Source organism: Sus scrofa, chromosome 17 (genome assembly GCF_054392235.1).
Source record: "Sus scrofa isolate SSC_HxYL_T2T_F1_AM1 chromosome 17, Sscrofa_HxYL_maternal_Yorkshire_Landrace_v2.0, whole genome shotgun sequence".
Lineage (NCBI taxonomy): Eukaryota > Metazoa > Chordata > Mammalia > Artiodactyla > Suidae > Sus > Sus scrofa.
Genome location: NC_139399.1, coordinates 45,072,413 through 45,092,440, shown reverse-complemented (window position 1 = coordinate 45,092,440; position 20,028 = coordinate 45,072,413). Strand labels below are relative to the sequence as shown.

Below are 20,028 nucleotides of genomic sequence, written 5' to 3'. Positions count from 1 at the left end.
ATTCTTGATACACTTGCCTTCAGTGTCCCTGTCAATCCACAGAGAAGCTATTCTTGGGGAGCCTCTTCAGTTCTTGCCCTCTCTTCTCTACAATGTGTTCATCACCATATTCTTTCTTTCTCTTTCTTTCTTTCTTTCTTTCTCTTTTCTCTTTTTGGTCTTTTTATTTATTTATTTATTTATTTATTTTTGTCTTTTTGCTATTTCTTTGGGCCGCTCCCGCGGCATATGGAGGTTCCCAGGCTAGGGGTCTAATCGGAGCTGTAGCCCCCGGCCTACGCCAGAGCCACAGCAACGCGGGATCCGAGCCGCGTCTGCAACCTACACCACAGCTCAGGGCAACGCCAGATCCTTAACCCACTGAGCGAGGCCAGGGACCGAACCCACAACCTCATGGTTCCTAGTCGGATTCATTAACCACTGCGCCACGATGGGAACTCCTTTTGGTGTTTTTAGAGCTGCACCTGCAGCATATGGAGGCTCCCAGGCTAGGGGTCGAGTCAGAGCTGTAGCCGCTGGCCTACGCCACAGCCACAGCAATGCCAGAGGCAAGCCGAATCTGTGACCTACACCATAGCTCATGCAACGCTGGATCCTTAACCCACTGAGTGAGGCAGGGATCAAAACTGTGTCCTCATGGTTACTAATCAGATTCATTTCCACTGAGTCATGATGGGAGCTCCCATGACCACATTCTTGCCCACATCTTCTTCTAAGAAAGTTTTCACCATATTCCCTACTGGGTGGGCAGTGAATCATGGCCACAGTTGATTGAGTTCAGGACTGAACCTGAACCAACCATATTCTCTCCCTGAGAATTTCAACTGGACTCAGAGATTTACATTCAGAACACATAAATTGGCAGCTTGCAGCCCATCATGGACCTAGAAGTGTTTTGTTTATCCTGCATAGTGATTTTTTTTTGGATTATTAATATTAGAAACACCAAGCTTCTCATAAAAATCTGAATGTCTGGCTTCTGTTGAAATAGTGGAAAGTTTGGCATCACTGGGCTCACATTCCATGTGGCAATAAACAGCTGCTGGTGAGAAGATGCTGTTCCCCTAAACAGGCACACACTCTTCCATATTCCATATTCCCCGCCTTGTCCCAGTGTGTTCTTACATATGGTTCCATGTCACTTATTCCTGTTGCCTGCCTGGCCCCTTTTAGCACTGGAGGTTTTTTTTGGTTGCTTTTTAGGGCCATACCCACGTCATATGGAAGTTCCCAGGCGAGGGGTAGAATCAGAGCTAAAGCTGCCGGCCTACACCATAGCCACGGCAATGCCAGATGCAAGCTGGATCTGTGACCTACACCATAGTTCATGCAATGCTGGATCCTTAACCCACTGAGTGAGGCCAGGGATCGAACCCACATCCTCATGGATACTAGTCCAGTTTGTTACCGATGAGCCACAGTGGGAACTCCTAGCACTGGAGTTTAAGACATCTGCTTTGGGAGTTGCCATTGTGGCTCAGTGGGTTAAGAACCTGACATAGTGTTTGCGAGGATGCCGGTTTGATCCCTGGCCTTGCTCAGCAGGTTAAGGATCCGGTGTTGCCATGAGATGTGGCTCGGATCTGGCATTGCCATGGCTGTGGCACAGGCCTGCAGCTGCAGCTCCAATTCAGCCCCTAGCCAGGGAAGTTCCATATGCCGCAGGTGTGGCTGTGGAAAAAAAAAAAAGAAAAGAAAAGAAAGAAAAAGGAAAAAAAAGACATCTCTAATAAGGCTCTCGAATTATGATGATGATAATAATGCTGCTACTATGAGCCAAGCAGCTTGGTGAGGGCTTTATATATATATTATCTTATTCATTTCTCAAGACAAGGAGACCCTACCATAATCATTGTACAGAAGAAGAAAGAGGGGCAGTAAACTTTTTTTTTTTTTTTTTGGCTTTTTAGGGCTGCTCCCACGGCACATAGAGATTCCCAGGCTAGGGGTCCAATCAGAGCTATAGCTGCCAGCCTACACTACAGCCACAGCAACACCAGATCTGAGCCATGTCTGCGACCTACACCACAACTCACAGCAACGCCAGATCCTTAACCCACTGAGCAAGGCCAGGGATAGAACCCACAACCTCACGGTTCCTAGTTTGCTTTTTTCCCACTGCACCACGACAGGAACTCCAAGGGGCAGTAAACTTGAACAAAGCCTCATAGTTAGTAAGCAATACATCTGGAATTCAAACCCAAGCATTCTGGCCTCAAAGTGGGTGCTTCCCAACCAATAGACCAGAGTGCCCTGTCATGGGTTAAGACAAAGCCATAACTGGAGAAGGACATGGCAGATACACAGAGAGAATGGGACAAACTGAGGTTTCAGAGCGGGAGGCAGAGAGAGGCTGGCATAGAGTGGATGCCACAGCCCCTCGCTGTTTTCTGGTTCCTTGAGAGGCTTGTAAGGGACCTCCAAGGAAACCTCCACTGTAAATGCAAGCAACAGAAACTCACTCTGGTAGACCTCAGCAGAAGAGGAAAGTGAAATAGACGCAGGAGAGTTTTCAACATAGCTGGGAAAACTGGAGAACCAGAATGGCCACCAGGGTGGCAGAAGCGCAGGTCCTTTCTAATCTAGTAAAGACCCCGCTGCCCCCACTGCGGAATGCCAGACCCTTCAGCTTGCTTCCCTAACCCTGATCAACTTCACACCTGACACTAGGGACTGCCACTGGCCCTACTGCCTGGACTGCCCCAGAGACAGAATATTGCTGCTTCTATGGCCACCATCACCACACTGGACCCCTCCATTGTCCCTATGTCTCCATGTCACGGGCTTCTCAAAGTCTGGTATGTACCTCTAAATGCCTGAGCCTAGGTTCCATCCCCAAACCCTAGTGGTGAGGGAGGCTGGGAAAGCAAATAACTAGCATTTCTGCGTTAGGAACGGAGCTCTACTTCTCACTGAGAGTCTTATAGTAGGAAATTCTCCAGACCTAAGTATGGATTTCTGAGTCTGAGCAGCCAAAAGGGACAACTATGCATGAACACTTTTAGACTGACTAGCCCAAATGATACAACATTCAGGGTTGCATTAGGAAAGAGATGGCACACTCAAATGGAATAATCAAGAGAATAAAGAATTTCTACAGGTGCAAGAAGGGTTAAGAGAAACTATTAAAGGATGGGGAAATGCCTCAGAGGCTGCGACAGTTATCGGGGGTGTTATGACTCCAGGCCTGAAGAGGCAAGGAGGAAGGGTATTCATGGGAATGTGGAAAGAGCTGGAGTTGTAGGGGAGGGTTTTCTAGAACAGTTCTAGTCCGAGGCCCCAGTGCGGAGGGAGCTGGGGAAATAAATGCCTTCATTACTCTTTCCTTTAACCCTCCAGTCTTCGGCAGGTGCCTCTCATTGGGCAAACCCAACAGGAAGCCAGAGAGGAAAGGATCGAGTTGACACAGTCCATAGAGCTGAGCCTCTGGGGCACAGCCTCGCTGGTTGTGGAGGGTGAAGGGTAGATCTGGAGAGTAAACAGAATAGCCAACAATCCATAGTGCGATGCTGGTCCTATCATTTAATCAACTTTGAACTGCTTTCTCCATTTTATTTTCTTTTTTTTTTTAATTTTTATTTTTTCTTTCTTTCTTTCTTTATTTATTTACTTATTTTAGGGCCACACATGTGGCATATGGAAGTTCCCAGGCCAGGGGTTGAATCAGAGCTGCACCTGCTGGCCTATGCTACAGTCATAGCAACTCCAGATCCAAGTCACATCTGTGACCTACACCACAGCTCACAGCAACACCACCAGATCCTTAACTCACTGAGCGAGACCAGGGACCGAACCCACATCCTCATGGATACTAGTCAGGTTCATTACCCCTGAGCCACAATGGGAGCTCTCTGTTTTCTCCATTTTAAACTGAGGGGCCCTGACAAAAATGGTTCTCCCAGGCCTTCCTGCTGACCATTCTGTTTTCCTCCTTTGGGGCCCATTCTGTAAGTTCACTGCAATGTCAGCCTTGATAGCAAAGTCAACACTTTTTTTGGGGGGGGTGGCGCTCACCCATGGCGTACAAAAATTCTGGGGCCTGGGATCAAGCCTGCACCATACAGTGACCTGAGCTGCAGCAGTGTCAATACCAGATCCTTAACCTGTGAGCCACCAGGGAATTCCAACACCTTTTGTTTCCAAAAAGCAGAGTCTTTTCTATGTGGTCACAGGGATTCTCCTCTGCTGCAGGTGAAAAGAATTCTCCATCCAACTCCAACCAAATCCTGACTTAGTGACGCTTCTGGAATTGGTCCATGTCTGCCCAGCTTTCAAGAGCTGTCCAGATGGAGCTGTTTCTTTATCCTTTAGTACTTCAGTCATTCTCTTCTTCCTCCCACAGCTTGATTCCCTAGAAAACTCCCATCCTGGCCTCCCACATTCCCCTTTGTGTGATTATCTCTCTGTGACCCAGATCTTAGCCTCTCTCCTGCCACTGCAAAGAACAACATCGCGTCTCTACCATAACTACATTTTGGTGACTCCGCTGCCGGCGTAACTTGAAATTGTTCTTGCCTAGATTTCTGGTGGAAAAGGCACCGTTCCTGCTTATTCCTTCAAGTTTTGACTGGATGACCCAGATAAATGAGCAATGAAACTATGAAGACAGACCTCAAAAGGGTGACATTTAGCATTGTGATCATCTGAAATCTATGCACAATTAAGACACAGTTACAAGTCCCTGTCGTGGCTCAGCAGAAATGAATCTGACTAGTATCCATGAGGAAGCAGGTTTGATCCCTGGCCTCACTCATTGGATTAAGGATCCAGTGTTGCCCTGGATGTGGTGTAGGTTGCAGATGCAGCTTGAATTTGGCATTGCTATGGCTGTGGTGTAGGCCAGCAGCGAGAGTTCTGATTCAACCCCTAGCCTGAGAACCTCCACATGCCACGGAAGAGTCCCCCCCACAAAAAAAGACACATTTCATAAGTGGTTACAAATGTTTGATATACACATATATCAAGTGACAATTGTGTTATCCAAAAAATTACCATCACAATTCTTAGGGAGATGTGGCAGTGTTGTGGACTCTGATGCTCCACCCAGACACCCAACCCCAGCTTGAGGGACTCTGAAGCTGGGATTCAGCAAAGTTGTGCTCAGCTGGGGCAAGGGGACCAGGTCTCTATGCTCCCAAGTATGCAGGCTACCTCAAAAAGGCAGCTTACAGCTGAGGGTCGTCTGCCAACGGCAGCTGGTGGAACAAAACACCAGCTTTTGTGGCTATATTATATGCAGCGAAAATATGAAAACAAGATGCGGAAGGACAGATAGCAAATTCCTGATGGTGAACTCCTCTGGGGAGGGAAGTGTACATAGGAGTTTTCAAATCAGATGCAAAAACTCTAAAATGATAGCATCATCCATCTCCTGAGAGTTGGAGGGGATCGGTGTTTGTTAGATTACTCTCTGGCTTTTCTGTATTTAAAAATTTTACCAACTGAGAAAAAATTTAATTTTACCCATGAATGCTTTTTGTGATCTGGGTGGTTTATTTGTCTGTGTGTGATTGAGTTTCACATCTGGGTCACTGAGATTCATGCCAGCACCAGGCCCCCGGAGGCAGATGTTACGGAGCTTGTGAACCCCAAGAGGCTCCAGACTCTTGGAGAGGCTTCGTGGACCTACAGACCGTGGACCTGGGATCTGAGTCAGTCTTACTGAGATCGCCCACAGCGAGAGACTCCAGGGTACATCTGGGTTACATGTTTAAATTGTTCCAGGCACTGATACCAGTGGTAAGCTGGTCTTATAAATGAACATGAGCACCAGAAAAAAAAAAGAAAAAAACCAACTCTTCTCACTTTGCTAATTTTCCAGTGTCTGTGATCAAGCTAGATATGCTTGCATATGTTGGTTTATTTTCTTGCAGTCATTTAGAAAATTAACTCTATTGTTTTGAAAAAAATGATACCACCCCATTAGGAAGAATTCAAATAAAGCAGAACAAGGGGAAAGTAGAAATAAAATCACACCAAGGTCAGTGGTCTAGAAATTACAAGAAATGAATATTATTGGAAACATCTTTCTATAGCAATGCAAAATTAGGAAGATGAGATAGAAATATTTTATTAAAATGCAATTATATTGTAGATTCAATTTGTAATTTTGAAATATTACATTTATTTTATTAAAATTTACTAGGAGAAAAAGGAACTGGAGAGAAACTAAAGGAACTGTGGAAAACCAAATAAAGTTTCTTTACTTCAAGAGCTCATTTCTTTTTTTTTTTCTTTTTGGTTGTGCCCACAGGGATCAAACACATGCCACAGCAGTAACCCAAGCTGCTGCAGCAACAGCACTGGATCCTTAAGCTGCTGCACTATGATAAAACTCCCCTACATTACATTATTTTCTCACTAATAATGTTATACTGATAACATGTTGAAATTATATTTTTGATGTGTTGGGTCAAATAAAATGTAATTAAATTAATGCCACTTATTTCTTTGTATTTTTTAATGTGGCTACTAGAAAATTTTAAATTACATATGTGGCTTGCATTTGTGGTTCATATTATATTTCTGTTTATTTTATAAATTTCTAGAAATCTATTTTATATTTCTAGTGCTGACCTAGGTGGTGGTTAGGGGTTACCTTGTAAATCCTTCCCATGGACACGGTGATTTGCTGGTAACTGTTTTGTTGAGACAGAAAACACACAACTCACCAGCTCACTGTGCTAGTTAAATCCGCAGAGGGACATCTAAGTGTATATCTAAGTTCAAAGTATTGATTATCATTGTGACCTGGTGTGTTCCTTGCCTCCCCACGTCTCACCTACCATTATTCATTTGGGAGCAAAGCCCCCAACTCTGGTACCTCCCAGCTGGGTCTGCAGCTTTGCTCTGAGACAGCTTGCCTTCAAGTAATAATTTATTCTCTGAATAGGCTCTTCTAACCTTTGCAAAGGATATGCCAAAGCATCTCAGGAGGAAGACAGTTTCCTCTACCCCTTCCACTTTCTCTTCTGTCATTTTAGAGTTTGTAAAATGATGTCAATTTCCCTTCACCTTGTCTGAGACGAAAGTGTACATGAGTGATACCCACCCAAAAACGTAAACCTTGAGGAGTCCAAACCATTTACATGAGAAAAACTTCAAATATCCATTCCAGAGCACACACGGGCCACCCAGAGGGAGGCATCCAATGTGAAATTCAATTACCAGACCTCAGTTCAGCTGCTCCCCGAAGACCAATTAATTTCCCCCCTTTTCTGCATGTGGAGGCTCTTCATAAAGCTGCAATTAAGGGTTTCCGGAGGCAGAGCCTGTTTTCCCTTTGCGGTAAATATAATGATCAGGAAACGGACCTTATTCTTCTTTTGCTATGGGAGGGGCTCCCAGGGACAAAAAGCAGCCTCCAGCCTAGGGACGAAGGCTCTCTTCTAAGTCTCTGCCAGACAGGTTTCCTGTGTCTGCCAGGAGAGTGGAAACCCTGGCAGGATTCCTTCTTCCACATCTGTGAGGATCTCCTCTGGCCAGATGCTTGGGGAAACCACAGAGAACAAAGTCCCTGCAAGCTTATGGTCCAGCAGCAGCAAAACAAGGGCTAACTATAGTATTAGCATCATGGGATTCTGTGAGGGTGAGGAATCGCTGTGTGGTAGTAATTACACACCCCGTATGATTGTTCCTCTTCTTGATTTTCTCTTATTTTATTGCGATTATTATTATTATTATTTGCTAAAAAATCCTTTCACTAAAGCAAATCCCATATAGGTAAAGGAGTTATCAGTGGAACTGCTTTGGTTGAAGGAGGGATGGGTGTGACAAAGCCTCACAGAGAAAAACCCTCCCCTTGCTGCCTAAGGCAGCCTCTGAAATTCCACCAGGCACAGTTTAAAAAACCTCTGGGTTGAGGAGTTCCTGTTGTGCTCATTGGGTTAAGAACCCAACTAGTATCCATGAGGATGTGGGTTCCGTCTCTGGCCTCACTCAGCAGGTTAAGGATCCAGCATTGCTCTGAGCTATGGTGTAGGTGGAAGATGTCGCTCAGATCTGGCCTTGCTGTGGCTGTGGTGTAGGCTGGCGGTTATGGCTCCAATTCAACCCCTAGCCTGGGGACTTCCATATGCCATGGGTGTGGCCCTAAAAAGAAAGAAAGAAAAACAAAACAAAAACAAACAAAAAACACACACTGGGTTGAGAAATTATCTCCAGAATGCCCCTCAACTATCCTGCAGAAGCCCTGTCCATGCCAAAGCCAGTACACAACCCTGACATTGCCCAAATCCAAAAACTCAGCCTTCCCATGGCAGCATTAGTAGTACCTAACTCATCAAGTTGTTGCAAGAATTAAATGTGAAGTGTGGAGAACACAGCAGGTGCTAAGTTAATGGCCATTGTTTTTCTATGTATTCTTCAAATCATGTACTCTGAGACCCAGCATCAATTTTCCCCTATCCTATTACAAACTGACAAATGGGGTCGTGCTCTTCCCCCACTGTGTCTAGATTCCCATCCTGGTCCTGGCCCCAAGCTTGTTATTCTGGTTTTGAACTGGAGAACTTCTGATCCCCTTTTCACAGGGAGGACAGTCCTTCCAGGCTCCAACTTGGATTTGAAAGAATCTTAGCTTCAGATTACTGTTTCACAGAGCCCCCGGTTACATCTACTGATCTGCATGGATGTTAAAGCTTCCATGAAGCTTCCTTGAAGTCCATGGATGTGCCCTGGGTGCTGCTGCAACATCGGCTGAGAGTTTCTTTCTTTCACTTTAATATCACTCATTTCCAGGCACTTAAGGATCTCCCCTCCTAAACTCAGCTATACATTTAAAAGATATGTTTTAAGATTTCTATTCAGCATTTCTCTGTGTTTGTAGCTGAAGCAAGGGTCCACCTAAACTTGGTGGACATAGTCAAAATCAGAGTTCTCTTGGAATTCCTTGGTGGCTCAGCAGGTTAAGGATCCAGCGTTGTCACTGCTGTGGCTTGGATTCGATCCCTGGCCCCCAAACTAAAAAATAAATAAATAAAAATGGAGTTCTTGTTGTGGCTCAGCAGTAATGAACCCGACTAGTATCCATGAGGATGCAGGATTGATCGCTGGCCTCACTCAGTGTGTTAACGATCCGGCATTGCTGCAACTGTGGCTTAGGGGCTTCAGTCACTACTGCGGCTAAGATCTGATCACTGGCCCGGGAGCTCCATATGCCACAGGGTGGCCAAAAAAGGAAAAAAAGAAAGTTTGAAACTGTGTGATTTATGTCGTGAGCCACATGGGAAGTTGTGTCTATCATAGTCTTCACATCTTTACATCAAGACATAGTATTTCTCTTTTTTTTTTTTTTTTTTTTTTGGTCTTTTTAGGGCTGCACCCATGGCATATGGAGGTTCCCAGGCTAGGGTCAAATCGGAGCTGTAGCTGCCGGCCTACACCAGAGCCACAGCAATGCAGGGTCCGAGCCTCATCTGCAACCTACACCACAGCTCACAGCAATGCTGGATCCTTAACCCACTGAGCAAGGCCAGAGATCGAACCTACAACCTCATGGTTCCTAGTCAGATTTGTTTCTGCTGCACCATGATGGGAACTCTGACATAGCATTTCTTTTCATGAATCAAACTACCTTCCAAGGAGGGTGCTAGTTAAATGGAAGGCCCCCTTTATGTTCTGCTGAACACCTAGCGGGTGTTGGAAGTGCTTATGCCAGAAGTAAGGCCTGGGGAGAGCAGAGTCATTACATACAATGAAGAGGGAAAAGAATTTGGACAAAGGTAACGAAGGCGATCCAAGGTTTAAGGTTGAGAAGAAGAGATGGAGGTAGTTGGAGGGAGAGAAGCAAGGAGCCAGAGAAGGTGAGAGGGTAGAGACCATTGAGGTGACATGATAAGTTGACATGGGAGGCATGGCTGAAGCTTAGGAATTGCCATGTCTAAAGCTGACTTGAAGTTATTCTGTAACAAGCAATAAAGGCCTCCTTCACCTATGGTATCCCCCGCCCCAATTTTTGTAAGCTCTGTAATACTCATACAAAAATTTTTGAGCAAGAGTTTATGTGCGGCAATTAAGGAAGGGGTAAGATCTTACATTTGATGAACATAGTGCAAAATCAAAATTGCTAACTCTTATATGGTGCTGTCTGTTCTGGGTACTTTATGTACATCCATTTTATAACGACCTTGAAAGGTAGGTGTTCTTAAATCTCTCCATTTTACAGATGAGGAAACTGAGGCTCAAAGAGGTTAACTAGCCCAAGATCACACTTAGAGTAAGTGTCAGAGCCAAGATTCAAACCCAGAGAGTTTGTGCCTGGAGTCCACACTCTTCTTTCTTTTTTTTTTTTTTTTGCCTTACCCACAGCATGCAAAAGTTCCCAGGCCAGGGATTGCTTCTATACTCTTAGCCACTAAACCCCACCACCTTTCTACACAAATATGCCAGAAGCCTGGAGTCAGAAGTGAACAAAAGTAGCCCATAAAATTCATAGGACTTACTCTAGCACTTTCCAACAGGTACTGTTCTAAGCCCTTGCACAGAAGGACAAGGTGGAGATTTGAACCCATGTTGGGTCCATCTCAAGGGGCTGGCTAGTGCACAGCTGAAATTTAGGTTGTGTGCCTTATCTCACTGACTCCTCATAGCTACCTTCTAAGGCCGTCATTATCCCCATGAACAGATATGAAAACCCAGGATCAAGGAAGTGACATCCTTTGCGCAAGTTCATAGGAATGAGAGAGATTCATGTCACGAAGCTGGAATTTGAATTCACATCTGTCTAGCTCCAAAGCCAAGCTCCCATGACCTCCTAAAACTCAAAGCATCTTCAAGGTGAGGAGGCTGCTGGTGCCCAATGCCAGGAGGAAGGAAGCGAGCAAGTTGTTTCCAACAGTTTGTCAGATTAATGAGGCAGTCACTGGCTCATCCAAGCGGCTAAACAGCATCTAAACATGTTTCAGAACCACTTGATAGAGGCTTCAGAGATGATTCCCCCAAGTCTGGCATCTGCATCCACAAAGTGACAGGGCATGACAGGGAAGCAGTAAACTGGACATGGCACACAGTTCCCCTAACCGACAAACAACCTCTGCTAAATTCTTCCAAGTTCTCTGCTCTAGTGTTGACAAATACAGCCGTGGGAATTAAAGGGCTGGGAACTGGCTTGAAATGACACCCACATTTTATTCCTAAGTTCAAAATCCACAGCTTGTCATGAAACATTCAAGGTCTCGGCATGGGATGCCAGAGAGGCCAGGTGAGCCACAAGCTAAGCAATCATCCTATAGGACGGGAGACCTAGGGAGCAGAGTAAGAACCCCCCCAACCATGCATGGATGGGATAGAATGAAGTTGCCCCTAAAGAATGCAGTCCCTCACCCCCCCCCCCAAAAAAAGAAACCAAAAAAAAAAAAAAATGGAATTCCCATTGTGGTTCAGTGGGTTAAGAACACAACATAGTCTCTGTGAGGATGCAGGTTCGATCCCTGGCCTCGCTCAGTGGGTTAAGGATCTGGCATTGCTACAAGCTGCAGCATTGTTTGAAGATGCAGCCTGGATCCAGTGTTGCTCTGACTGTGGCTGTAGGCTGGGCAGCTGCAGCTCAGATTTGACCCCTACCCTGGGAATTTCCATGTGTTGCAGGTACAGCTAAAAAAATTTTTTAAAAATCAAGAATGCAGGCCCAGGAGTTCCCATTGTGGCTCAGTGGAAACAAATCTGACTAGTATCCATGAGGACACAGGTTCAATCCCTGGCCTTGCTCAGTGGGTTAAGGATCTGGTGTTGTGTTGAGCTGTGTTATAGGTCACAGATGCAGCTCAGATCCGGCAATGCTGTGGCTGTGGTGGAGGCCAGCAGCTACAGCTCCAATTTGACCCCTAGCCTGGGAAACCTCCATATGCCACAGGTGTAGCCCTAAAAAGACAAAAAAAAAAAAAAAAAAAAAAAAGAATGCAGGCCCAAAAGGGGATTTGGCATGTGGAATAAGGTCACTGAGTTGAACTCGATTACAGGGACTGAAACATAGGTGAGGAGTTGAGGCTGAAGTTTCATGAGTGTCACTGTTACTATTTATGAATAACATAACACTCGAAACTTAAAAGCCTACAGTTTGGGCAGGGTTCTGGAAGGATCCTGAGCTCATCTTTGTTTAGGTAACATCAGCTGGGACAGCTCCACTGAGACTGGTGGATCCATTTCTGAGATGCCTTACCTGCATGACTGGCATGTGGGTGCTGTCTGCCGTTCTTCTCCATGGAGGACTCGTCTCAAGGCTGCTTGGGCTTCCTCACAGCATGGTGGTGAGATTTCTAAGAAACAGATAATGGACACTGCCAGGTACCTAAGGCAGTACAACATCATTTTATATTCATTGGTCAGGCATTCACAGAACCCAGTCACAAGGGAAGGGGACATAGAAACCAGCATTCATAGGAAGAGTATCAAAGAATTTGGGGGCTATAGTTAAAACTGCCAGAGTGAGAACTTTCCCTTGCATCCCATTCCCATAGGAAAAGCACGGCAAAAAGTTTTGTCTGCCTCTCCATTCATTATGGAAGATGGCTGGTCTATTGCAATAAGGATTCAGAAACTGTCTTTAGCTTCAGTAGAAAGAAAGAAGACGTGATTGATTAGTGACTCCATGGACAAAGGAACGGGGGTAGAAGCATATGGGCCAAGTATTTGCCATTTATCCTCTCAAGGGGCGCATCCAAATTGTCTCTGAAACCACCTTCTGTCTCATCTCTCCATTGCTCAGAAACTTCATTTATTCATGCATGCATTTCTTCATTCTTACATTGATTTAAACAATATTTATTAAGCACCTATTCTGCCCCAAATACAGTAATGATAAATAAAGCAGATATGGAATCTGCACCCCATGGAATGTACCTAAGATGGGAGAGTCAATAACCAGATAAACAAATATGTAATTAAAATGTGATAAATGCTATGGAGGAGGCTGAAGGGGTATTACTGTAACCAGCAAAGACATCCATCAGCAATGGACAAGCATCCAGCGGACTACACAAAACCAGTCTTTTTTTTTTTTTTTGCCATTTCTTGGGCCACTCCCACGGCATATGGAGGTTCCCAGTCTAGGGGTCTAATCAGAGCTGTAGCCACTGGCCTACACCAGAGCCACAGCAACTTGGGATCCAAGCCACGTCTGCAACCTACACCACAGCTCACAGCAATGCCAGATCCTTAACCCACTGAGCAAAGCCAGGGAACGAACCCACAACCTCGTGGTTCCTAGTCGGATTCGTTAACCACTGAGCCACAACGGGAACTCCCAGAACCAGTCTTTAGTAGCCACACCACGTGGCAGTGAGGAGCAATGGTTATAGTGAACAGATCAGACTTCTTTCTAGTTCTCTCCATAGGTGGCATTGGAACTGTACTGATGTCTCAAGCCCAGATTATCCCATAGGCTTTGAAAATTCAGGGATCAAGGGAGGCATAAAAAGTGAGATTTGAGATTTGGGAGTTCCCGTCATGACACAGTGGAAACAAATCCGACTAGGAACCATGAGGTTTCAGGTTCGACCCCTGGCCTTGCTCAGTGGGTTAAGGATTAGGCGTTGCCATGGGCTGTTGTATAGGTGGAAAACGAGGCTCAGATCTGATGTTGCTGTGGTATAGGCTGGCAGCTGTAGCTCCAATTAGACCCCTAGCCTGGGAACTTCCATATGCCGAGGGTGTGGCCCTAAAAAGCAAAAAAGAAAAGTGAGATTTGGGTCCTTCTACAAATATGGGCATGTGAGGTCTTGAATGAGTGAAAAAAAAAAAAAAATCAAGAAAAAGTGGCCATATTTGTGCCCTCAATCTGATAAAGTGGGTCATTCTGATTATTTCAGTTTAAAAATTCTAGGCACATGACTTTTATTGAGACCCTAGAGCCTGGGGAGTGGGGAATCTAGGGATAAACTGAAAAAGCTGGACAGGCCATGGGATGGGAAAGAATGGCTCAATCAAGCCAATACCGGGCTAGAATTATTGGCCCCTCCAATTTAGGGCAGGATTTTCCTTGGTAATTGGAGAAGGAGGGCTCAGCTGTAGAGCAGAGAGGAGGCAGGAGTAGGAAATGGGCAGAGATTGATGGATATCTCCTGATACCATTCTTTGTTAGGTAGCCAAAAAAAAGGAATTGAAGAGGCATTGGCATATGGGTAATAAAGGCAACGTCCCTCAGATGTGCTAATCAGGTGGGCTTAATCTGGCTGCAAATAATAGGAAATCCAGCTAAAATGACTTATAAGAGAAGGTTATTGGCTCATGTTTGAGGGTGTCCTGGCTTTAGGTACAGTTTGATCAGGACATCAGATGCGCTCACCAGATCCTAGTTCCCTCCACTCTTTCCTTGTTACTTCTTCCCTTACTGGCTTGAGTCCCAGGCTTTATGTGGTAATGAGATGGTAATAGCAGTACCAGCTCTCAGGCACTTTCAGGTTGCATGTACTGCAGGAAAGAGAGGGCCGCTTTTCCAGCATCCCAAGTAAAAGTCTCATGTATCTCATTGGCTTTGACTGGGTCACATACCCATCCATGAACCATTGTTGGGGCCAGAGAAATGAGATGTGCCGCATGAGGAGCCTCACCCTAGAGTGGTGGGTGAATTTAGTTTTGTCAGATTCCGTGTAGACTGCTCATGGGGCAGACAGCATTTTCTCAGAGGAAAGCTGGGGGTGTAAATACTCGAAGGATGAACGGATGTGAGGTCCCTATGTGAGCTCCAGGAAGACACTGTTTCTGGCAGCAAGAACAGGTCTGTCTCTAAGGTGCATGGGACCTTTGACAAATACGTTGGGGAGCCCTGCCTTTCTGAAAAATTAGAGTAAAATTATAAAATCCCCCAGGCCCATGTGAAGTATAGTGATTGAGAAGATTGGGAGTAATGAGTGCAGAAGAGGTAAATGTGTGCTAGGAACCATGAGGTTTCAGATTCAATCCCTGGCCTCGCTCAGTCAGCACACACGAATGTTCTTTGTGGTACCCATTGCTTCCTGTAGTTTACCGCCAAATGCGCTGTGCTGGGCTAATGTCATATCTCCCACTACAATAAAAAGGCAGTAACACTGTTATTGCTTACAATGCCACGTTCGTCAGACTCTGTTTATACAAAAAACAATCTAGATCTTCTTGTCCCTGCATTTCCCTAATACTGTTTATTTAATGCTGGTCGCACCATTACTTATGGGGCTGCATCAGCCATTGTGCTGCCAGTGAATACTAGTTTCCATTGATTCTCAAAGGTCATGCTTCACTCGTGACCACTGACAGAAGTCTCGCCCAGAGTACAGAGAATCTGTGAATGCTAATTCAACTTCCGGTCATGTCAAATTTACCATTTCGAGAAGTTCCTGTTGTGGCTCAGCGGTAACAAACCCAACTAGGAACCATGAGGATGTGGGTTTGGTCCCTGGCCTTGCTCAGTGGGTTAAGGATCCAGTGCTGCTGTGGCTGTGGTGTAGGCCAGCAGCTGTAGCTCCCATTCATCCCCTAGCCTGAGAATTTCCATATGCCACAGGTGCAGCCCTAAAAAAAAAAAAAAATTACCGTTTGAAATTTTTAGTGTAATTATAGAATGACACATCTTCTAACTGTCTCCTCTTTAACTCTTTGAGCCCCCATCACTGCATTCCTAAAATGGGATCTATTTCAGGGTTGACCTCACTCCTGCGTACTACACACCACTACCAGTGGGGACCATAGATGAGGAGCCCATGGGCAAAGCAAAAACAGTTCCATCCATGCAAAGAATATTGTCCTCATCCAGCATAGCTTAAGGCCAACCCAGAAAGGAGGACTTGCTTTATCAATCAGAGGCAAGAAAGAATTCTGACAGGCCCGTGGGCACAGCAGAACAATGAGTAGGCACAGCCATACCCAGAGGATTGTCTGACAACTGGCCCAAGGCCTGCAGACATCCAGGTCCAATAGCAGAAGTGCACAGGTAAGGATACTTGTCTGCCATAATGCTACAGACCAAAGGTGGTGCTATAGCCTGGACACACATGGGTGACAGCTGCTGCACAGGCTCATACATGTGGATCAAACCCAAGGGTCAGTGGTAGGCCATTAATAGCCCAGAGATCCAAACCCCTACTGTGTCCAATGTGTGTCACCCAAAATCTGTGTCAGCATCATTCTAGAAACTCAATCTCATGTGATACCACGAAAGAAATACCACAGCAGCCAGAGGGAGTGATCTGCCCCTATACCACCTTCCAGAAGCAGGTCCCACCGTAAGCCTGCGACCACCCCACAGATACCATCCTAGAGCTCCTCAGGTCATCTGGTCAACTCCACAAGCAGGGTAGAGGGTTAGAGACCACGTTGCAGGGGAGAAGTAGGAACAGGAAACCATGCAGAACCCAGCTCAGAGAGCCCACTCGGAGCCTAGCCAGTCCTGGCCTCCAGAAGCGTTCTTGAAAACTTTCACGTGCGTTTCTGGCAACCAGAATTTAACACAGAACCAGGTCTGGGCTTAGGGCATCAGACCTGAATACTATGGCCAGCCCCACCTGGTCTCAGATACCAGGAGACTTCTTCTGAAGAAGGCACTCCAAAACGCAGGGCCCCAGAACATGGAGCAGGCGACCCCACTTGCCTGGAAAATACTGGGCGGGAGATAGTGATGTGTGGAAGCCAGATTCACAGTTCAGCTTGACATACTTTCTGATCACTGCTAAGTGCCAGGCACTAGGTAGGGGCAAATCCGAGATCTGTGAGGCCACGGTGCATTGCATATTGAGGTGCTGCCAAAGCAATTGCCCCCTGGTTGCATGGCATTGCTCCACTTCTTTCCACTAGGTTCCAGATTGCCCGAAATGGAGAGCAGCCCCGTGCATCCAGGGGCCTGTTTACACTTCACTGCATCCACTCTCTCATTCCATTCCAATAAATATTAAATAACAGGAAACACGGAGGTCTAGTCTGTATATTCCAGGCATTTGTCTATACTGCCTTAATTTCTAGACAGAGATACTGGGTGGAGGGCAGGGAGTGTGGCGACAGAGAGAAGCTCAACCAAGACTGGAGATTGTCAGTGAAGACAATTCTCTTTCTATCCTCCTTCTTCTCTGATTCCTCTTACATCTCATGCCTAGTAAAGGCTGCAATGGTTAGAAGAAGGAAAAAGCAACTCAAAAAAATGAGACTTCCGAGAACTCACGCCAGGAGGCAGAAACAATCGCTAGTCAGAAAACTATGGCACTCCTGCTCAGCTAAGGAGAGAAAGCAAGCCGAGGACAGGGCTGAATTGTTTGCAAAATGGGGAAATTTCAGGGCATTATTCAAGGAGAAGAGAAGGAAAGACAGGGGCGCAGTGTGGGAGGGAACAGAGCAGGAATTCTAACTGGCGCCTGCTGTGTGACTTGAGAGGCACCCTCCTTCTCTGTCTCCCACGAAATCTTCAGTAAAACATCTTTCTCATTAATGTCCTATGCATTCCCAAAGCTCCTGGGTTCCCAAAGCCCCACCAGCTCAAGGCCATTGGAGGTTGTATTTCCTCCCTAGGGTTGCTATAGCAAATCACCACACCCTTGGTGCTTTCTTCTCTCACAGTTCTAGAAGCCCAGAAGTCCAAAATCAAGGTGTCATTGGGCCTTTGTCCTTCCACACCTGTAAGGGAGGGCCCTCTCTTACCTCTTCCATTTTCCGGTGCTCCAGGCATTCCTGGCTTGTGGCCACATCACTCCAGTCTCTGCCCCCACCTTTATCTCTAGCTCCATCTTCTCACCTTCACCTCTATGTTTTCTCTTCTGTTTCTTATAAAGATCAGTGAATTTAGGGCTTGCCTCAAACGAGCCAGACGGATCTCATCTCAAAATCCTTAACTTAGTTACACCTGCAAAAGCTCTTTTCCATTAGGTCACATTCACAGGTTCTGTGGATTAGGATGTGAACACATCTTTTTAGGGAAGCCACAAGTCAACCCACTGCTGGGGTAACAACTGATCCTGAAGATTTGGGAACTGTTAAAAAACACAATTCAACTGAGTAAATTTTGAAAATATTATTGGCTTGATTCAGTGATTCATGAATTCAGCACCATCCAATCTAGATAGAAAGGAGCTCCAAGGAGCTGTACAAAATGAAAGAACTTTATAGGCAGAAGGGAGCAGGAAAAAGGAAGTTATACCAGGCAGAACACGGGTTGGGACTTCCTGTTGTGGCTCAGTGAGTTGAGAATCCAACTGCAGTGGCTTTGGTTACTTTGAAAGCACGGGTTTGATTCCCCGGCCCAGTGCATTGGGATCTGGCATTGCTGCGGCTGCAGTGGAGGTCACAAATGCAGCCCAGATTCAATCCCTGGACTGGGAACATCCATGTGCCACAGGTGTGGCCATTAAAAAAAAAAAAAAAAAAAAAAAAAAAAGTGAGTTGTTATAGCCAGCTCAATTTCCTTAAGGAGATAGAGTCTATCAGGCAGGTTATACCTAACTAGTGTTGATTAGGCAATTCTTTTTTTTTTTTTTTTTTTTGTCTTTTTCTTTTTCTAGGGCCGCTCCTGTGGCATATGGAAATTCCCAAGATAGAGATCTAATCGAAGCTGTAGCCACCGGCCTACACCAGAGCCACAGCAACGTGGGATCTGAGCCGTGTCTGTGACCTACACCACAGCTCATGGCAATGCTGGATCCTTAACCCACCGAGCAAGGCCAGGGATTGAACCTGCAACCTCATGGTTCCTAGTTGGATTCGTTAACCACTGAGCCATGATGGCAACTCTGATTAGGCAATTCTTGATTGACTGGGTTTAAATTCCTCTCTGGGAGAGGCAAAACTGTAATTAAGTAAGTTGACTCTTGGTTTGGAGACCAAGGGCTTAGCATAAGCGACTCCATCTTGGGCCTAGTTTTGTTTTTAATAGAACAAAGAAAAGGAGACGTCATCACAGAATGAACAATATGTTTAAAGTGAGCATTAGACATGCCTGCGACCAATGTTCCCCATCTGAGCACATCTTACTGGGTACCCCACACCTTTTGCCCTGGCCTGTTGCTAAATTCTCTTTCCCCTCTTCCCTCTATACATTAGGTACAAAAGGCCATTAAAACAAAGTGCTAAATAAAGGTTGAAAATAAGGCAAAGATATAGGAGGCAAATACAAAAGACAATACTCAGACAAAACTGAAAATCCGGAGTTCCCGTCGTGGCGCAGTGGTTAACGAATCCGACTAGGAACCATGAGGTTGCGGGTTCGATCCCTGCCCTTGCTCAGTGGGCTAACGATCCGGCGTTGCCGTGAACTGTGGTGTAGGTTGCAGATGCAGCTCGGATCCTGCGTTGCTGTGGCTCTGGCGTAGGCCGGTGGCTACAGCTCCGATTCAACCCCTAGCCTGGGAACCTCCATATGCCGCGGGAGCGGCCCAAGAAATAGCAACAACAACAGCAACAACAACAACAACAACAACAAAAAAAAAAAAAAAAAAAAAAAAAAAAAAAACCTGAAAATCCCTGTTGCTTAATCACTAACCGCAGAACAGCAAGGCTGGACCCTGCAGGTGTCCTTTGCATAATCAGCAGGTCTCTTGAAATACTTTCCCAAATAAAAGAGCAATTCTCTCTCAAGGAAGAAGTCTAATATCTGTTTGTAGAGAGCAGTAAGCAAAGACTGCTTATAAAATATAATAAGGTTTCTCCCAGCACCTGAAAACCTCAAAATGAACCCCTGTGGTTTCCTGTGAATCTGATCAGAAGGAGAACTTGGGCTTCCCTGGCTTATGGTTCAGGAAGAGATTCTGCAGCAACCAGGAAAGTTCTCCATCCTGGAAACATTCAGTTAGGCTATGCCCATCCAGGTTTTCTCTTTAGGCCTTTAAGTTGTTCCAAAGAGAAAAACAACCCTAGCATATATATGTCACTGTAGGGTCTTGTGACAAACAGACATCTCCTCTCTGGGCTCAGTTTTTCTGCCACTAACTGTGATATTGTTCTTCCTAAGACATATATTTGGTCTTCATCCCTATTTCTGACAAACAGCTCCCAAAACCTTCGGAATTTCCTAAGTAATAAATCAGAATATAAAGGTGAAAGGAGCATTTTCTGATGTTCCTAACAAGCCCCTTTCAACCA

The 20,028-nt window shown here is 45.6% G+C and overlaps 2 long non-coding RNA genes across 2 annotated transcripts in view; both read left to right on the top strand.

Moving 5' to 3' along the window:
* The window catches only part of LOC146395264 (uncharacterized), a 624,884-nt gene that overhangs the window by 63,319 nt on the left and 541,537 nt on the right, over positions 1–20,028 (top strand). The window lies entirely within an intron of this gene.
* On the top strand, positions 1,787–6,445 carry LOC146395269 (uncharacterized). The gene is made up of 2 exons (XR_014831903.1): positions 1,787–2,798; positions 6,254–6,445. It is a non-coding gene; the product is annotated as an uncharacterized LOC146395269 (long non-coding RNA).